The sequence below is a fragment of the Propithecus coquereli genome, unplaced genomic scaffold (genome assembly GCF_000956105.1).
Source record: "Propithecus coquereli isolate 6110/MARCELLA unplaced genomic scaffold, Pcoq_1.0 Scaffold111, whole genome shotgun sequence".
Classification (NCBI taxonomy): domain Eukaryota; kingdom Metazoa; phylum Chordata; class Mammalia; order Primates; family Indriidae; genus Propithecus; species Propithecus coquereli.
The window spans coordinates 5,433,912-5,439,172 of NW_012135081.1; the positions used below are offsets into that span (position 1 = coordinate 5,433,912).

At 43.3% G+C, this 5,261-nt stretch overlaps 1 protein-coding gene and 1 pseudogene across 3 annotated transcripts in view; both read right to left on the reverse strand.

Moving 5' to 3' along the window:
- Positions 1–240: 240 nt before the first annotated feature.
- Positions 241–751, reverse strand: LOC105815771 (annotated as a pseudogene). The gene has a single exon (XR_001137761.1). The product of XR_001137761.1 is annotated as a 60S ribosomal protein L21 pseudogene (transcript).
- A 3,837-nt stretch (positions 752–4,588) lies between these two features.
- The window catches only part of TESPA1 (thymocyte expressed, positive selection associated 1), a 27,461-nt gene continuing 26,788 nt past the window's right edge, over positions 4,589–5,261 (reverse strand). For both annotated transcript variants that reach the window (XM_012651008.1, XM_012651004.1), the window contains one exon: positions 4,589–4,876. The gene's annotated coding sequence lies outside the window, so the exon portion shown is untranslated. The remainder of the gene's footprint in view (positions 4,877–5,261) is intronic.

A 5,261-nucleotide genomic window follows, 5' to 3' on the forward strand; every position in this document is an offset into this window, starting at 1 on the left:
AATTTGTCCATTTCCTCCATATTTTCAAGTTTATGTGCATAAAGGTTTTTTTTTTTTTTAGAGTCCAGCGGCTTTTATTAGTTTTGTCTCCTACGCCATGAATTCACAGGGAATAGGTTCCAGCAGCTCAAGGTCCTGTCCTTTGCTTCTCACAAAGTGTGCTATGCCTAGTACACCATGAATTCATAGGGAACAGGTCATCCCAGTACCTCAGGCTCCTCACAAAGTGTGAGACACCTATTACGCCATGAATTCATAGGGAATAGGTTCCAGCAGCTCGGCCTCCTTTCCATTTGTTCTCACAAAGTGTGCTTCTCTGGGTGGAGCAGGCTGGTGCTTCAACTGAACCCAGGTACCTTTCTCTTTGGCCTCCTTCTTTTTCTGATCATTTTACTTCACACGTTTCAGGAAGCTATCTCTGCTCTTAGAGTGCTTAATGTGTTCAATATGCACATTAATCCTCTTGGCAAGAATCTTGCCCTTAACTTGTTTGTTTACAACAATTCCAACAGCATGCTGGGTAACATTATAGACTCTTCCAGTTTTGCCATGGTAACATTTGTGGGGCATGCCTTTTTGAACAGTACCCATTCCCTTGATGTCCACAATATCACTTTTCTTGTAGGTTCGCATGTATCTGGCCAAAGGAACAACTCCATGTTTTCTAAAAGGCCCAGAGAACATGTATCGCGTGCCTCTCCTCTTTCCCTTTGTGTTCGTCATTTTGGCAAATTACTGGAAGATGGCGGCTGCGGCCCTGTGTAAAGGTTTTTATAGTATTCATAGATGATATTTTGTATTTCTGTGGTATCAGTTGTAATTTCTCCTTTTTCATTCCTGTTAGAACTTATTAGAGTCCTTTCTTTTCTGCTTCTTATTAATCTAGCAAGAGGCTTTCAATTTTTTTTATTTTTTCAAAGAACCACCTTTTTGTTTTATTAATATTCCGTACTAGTTTTTTTTTATTGATTTCATTTATTTCTGCTTTGATCTTTGTTATTTCTTTTCTTTTCTGAGGGAACTGAAGGATTGGACTCCAATCTCCATTTTTTGTTCTAAATTTCCCAGAAGAGCCATCATACCCATTTTAGCATTCCTTTCAGCAATCCCAGAATCTCTGAATCCACCTGTGCACTGCCCCCTCACCCCCCGCAACTTCAGGATATCCTGCCTTTTTGGGCCAGGCCAATGTGTAACCTCCATGTACTGATTTGCGGTTTTGCCTGCCTCAAATGTACCCCTGCCTTTAAAAAGCCTGACTGGTAAGCCATTGGGGAGTTTGGGTCTTAAGCATGAGCTGCCTGCAATCCTTGCTTTTTGTCCTGCAATAAATAAAGTCTTTTCCTCCTGCTGCAACTCTCAGCTTCAGTGTTTGGCTTTGCTGCCTTGGGTGAGTAGACCCCAGTTTGGTTTAGTAACACCTTGTCTTGTTTCATGTTGTTGAGATTTGACTTGTGACCCAGTGAAAGCACTCTCTCTTGATCTCCACTATCTGGAGGGGCATGATTTTCAGATCACATTAATAAATGTGTATACCTTTTCTCCAATTATCCTGTCCTTTGCCAGTTAATTTTCAGCAAACCTTCATAGGGCAAAGAGATAGTTTTCTCTTCACCTCTACAATATGCTCTGGGAAACAAAAACTTTGTATGACTTGCTTTATTGAGATACTTGCTTTATTGCAAGTGATCTGGAACTAGACCTGCAATATCTCTGAGGTATGCCTGTACTCCTAAACTAGGTTGCAGTTTTGCGGGAAGGAATTCAATGTACAGAGATAGCCTCAGGCTAATGGCCTCCTGCTTATTTAATTTAACAGCTTATATTCTCTCCAAGCCAGTTTAATATCTTTGATCCTCGCTCCCCACTCCAGCAGTCCCCAGTGCCCTCTTCCACCCAGCAGCCTCCAGAGGCCTTTCTGCAGCTGAAGAAAACGATCTCCTAAAGCCTTCTCCACCCATGTTACTTTCCTTGGAACCAGCTCCCTGTGATGACCCTGGCTTTTCCTGACCTTCCTTCAGAATTCACTTAGGAACTCCAATTTGTATATGTACACTTGTCACTTTGTTTTCTGGACAGCACATATGAGCTCCAGCCTGTTTCTTGTGGGCATCTTATCTCCCAGATTGGCTTCCCTTCCTTATGCAGGGCTTTCAGGTGAGGCAGGACAGCAATTGGGGGTGGGAGAAGTCATGGCAGAGATAAATCCGCACTGAGAGGGGGCAGTGGGGAACTGGGGAAAGCTTGGGCAACACAGAAAATGGATGTAATAGAAAAGAGCACCCAGCTCATGGCCAGGGACCCAAGCTCTAGCTGGTCTTGGTCATATTCCTTTCCTCTCTCTGACTGAGCCTTTTATTCATTACAATTAGACATCTAGGCTAGCCCTTTTGAGTTGTGATAATTCTGTGACTTTGGGCCTTAATTTTCCTGCTGGAAATGGAAATAGTAGACCCTGTTCTGCTAAGCTCACAGGGGTGTGGCAACTTGCTTTACAGCCTCAATTTACCGCTTTGTAAACAAGCACACAATCCAGAGCATTACTGAGACTTCGGTGCTGTGCTCCACTGAAGGAGCCACTGAATTCTCAAGCATCTAATCCATTTTTCCAAAACAGTGCAGCAGCTTTGCCATCCACCAGCTCCTCTCTCACACAACCAAGAGAGGAGAGAATGCAGATTAGGCTGGGGACAATTAGCAGCTGTTCTGCTGTGACCAACAGGTTCCCTTTGGAGCTCTGACATTCCCACTCCTACGTGGGGGTAATTCGTGGCTGAGGAGGCTGTCAGAGGAGTCTGATCCTCCTTGGTAGCCAAAGAGAGGCTGGAGGAGGTGGAGCCCAGGCAGATCCTGGAGAGAGCTAGGCAACAGAGGAGCAGGGAAGCCTTTGTTCTCCAGGCTAATAATAGAACCTGCAAAAGATTCTGACTCACATCTCAATTCTTCCGAATCTGCCTCATAGGGGGTTGGGGGGCAGGGGAGAGTGAGGCAGAGTGCATTGTTTCTCTCCCCTTCCTGGTATTGCCTGTGCAGGTCCATCAGCCACTCCTCAGGGACCATGTGGTCTAAGAGATTGAATACTAAGGAAGCCTCTAGGGGACAGAGGAGGTCATTGTGTTTGTACCCTGCCTCCAGAATGAGATCCCTACCTACCGACAGACATACTCCCCAGATGCCTTCCAGTTATCCACGCCTGTATTTAGAAATAGCTCTGGTGAAGCTGGATGTGGAGATTGACTCCTGCAGCCCCAGCCCAATTCCTCTTGGAGATGGGATCAAATATGCTGTTAGTCTCTTAGGTTCATTAGATGAAATAATCTCAGATCCTCCCATTCTCTCTCGTGACCAAGAAAGATGGCCTTAAAGTTCCCCTCAGCTGGACCAAACCCCTTGGCATCCCTTAGAGCATCTACTTTAGAAAATTTATTCTAAGCCCTTTCTCTGTTTCTTGAGATGCAAATCTTCTCCTAGTCTCTTTCCAGTTTTACAGCCTGAAGGTGTCTTTTTCTAGGACCTGAGATCTTTCTCTTTGAAATGTAAACATCAAGGAAGACAGTGCCCCTAACTCCCAGTTTCTGTGGAAGGGAAGAGTAGGAACCTTGGGGTGGGGGTAGGAGACTCTCTCCAATTTGTAGAGCTATCTTTTATCATGAAGGTAGGGGAAAGTTTATTTTTCCTTTGGGTCAAAAGCCAATTGGTAGGCATAAACTCTTCAGCCCTTTGTCTCTCCCTAGCTAGGTATCCAGACTTAGTTTGTGCCTCCTCCCCTAATGCTGGCAATAGTAGCAGAATAAAATCAAGTTCTATCTGCTCATCATGTGTGGTATAATTTTTTTCTTTAATATTCATGGTTATGACTTCCCTCAAATTCTCTCAAATCCATATCTTCTGGTCTTCGTTGTCTTATGATTTATTAGGGAGTAATAAATTTCTGAAAATGTGTATCTCTTACCTCTCTCATTCTACTAACATTTTGTTGGGCGAGGAATATGTCCAAGGTGCTTTGTACCCACACACTACGTAACAGAGCACTGTATGTGCTCAAGCCCCGTTTGCTGACAAAACATTTTCCCTCCAAAGTAGACTATCATTGTTAATTACCTTTCAGAACATGACTTAATTTAAAAAAATATTTTTATTTGTATTGTTTTCTGCCAGCAGAAATATTGTATATTTTTTGTAATGGCCAAGAGGAGGGGCCGTGAATCCATTCATCTCTTTTCCTATGAAAAGAGGACATTTTGGGTTGAGAGAGAAGCTGGATTTAAGGGTTCCCAGTAGATCCCCTCACATGAGGCTTCTAGAAAAATAGATGTCGTAGATGATTTTCTGGAATTCAGTTAGGAACACATAGGGATGGAGGGAGTTTTGGAGGGAATCCCGCTGCAGGTTGCATCATAGTTTTAGAGACAGAAGGTGAGATTTCTTCTTCCTGTCTTAGCTTGTGTGTGCCCTTTGAGAGCATTCCAGTGGCAAACCTTGTTCCCTAAACTTGATCATCCTTAGATCCTCCCCTCAGCAATGTCCAAGCCTGGGAGAACATTAAGTCTTTGTTCAGTTTACTACTGTCCATTTCACATACTCTAATACTCACATCGTAGAGAAAAAACAATGTGCAAGAAATGTAGTGACGTGCCTAAGGCCTTTCTCCATGCATGCAGTTTGTGACAGCTTCAAGACGTGGACTTCAAGTGTCTCAGTCTGGTCTTCTTTCCCATGCACCATGCTACCTTTCTCTTACTGAGTTCAGGGGTTTGGAGGGCAAAGGAGCAGGGGCTGGATGTTGAGGGCAGTGCAACTTCCTGCAAGAAGAGGTGGGAATTAGGCTCTTCAATAAATCTGCTGCTGTCAGAGCTGTTGTGGTGGCTGAGAAAGCCTGCAGTGGGAATGGAAGAGAAACACATCACACACCTTTGAAACAACTTTGGGTACTGAAGTTGGTAGGAATTTATATACTCCACCTGTGGAAATGCTTCTCACTGCTGTAAGTAATATTTAAAGCTATTAGCAGCAGCAGCAGAGTTGAGATTCTTGGAAGGATTCATCTCTATTCTTTAATACCTATACTTAAAGGTATATTCTTCTACACTTGTAAAAGTATATATATATATACTTTTAAAAAAAAAAACTTTGTATGACTTGCTTTATTGAGATACTTGCTTTATTCTAGGAATCCAGGCAATTGTTGTGGGTTCCCTTGCTAATTTGGAATCCCAGTGAAGTAAACTGGTGTTTGCAAATATGTGCAATTGCAGGTCCCG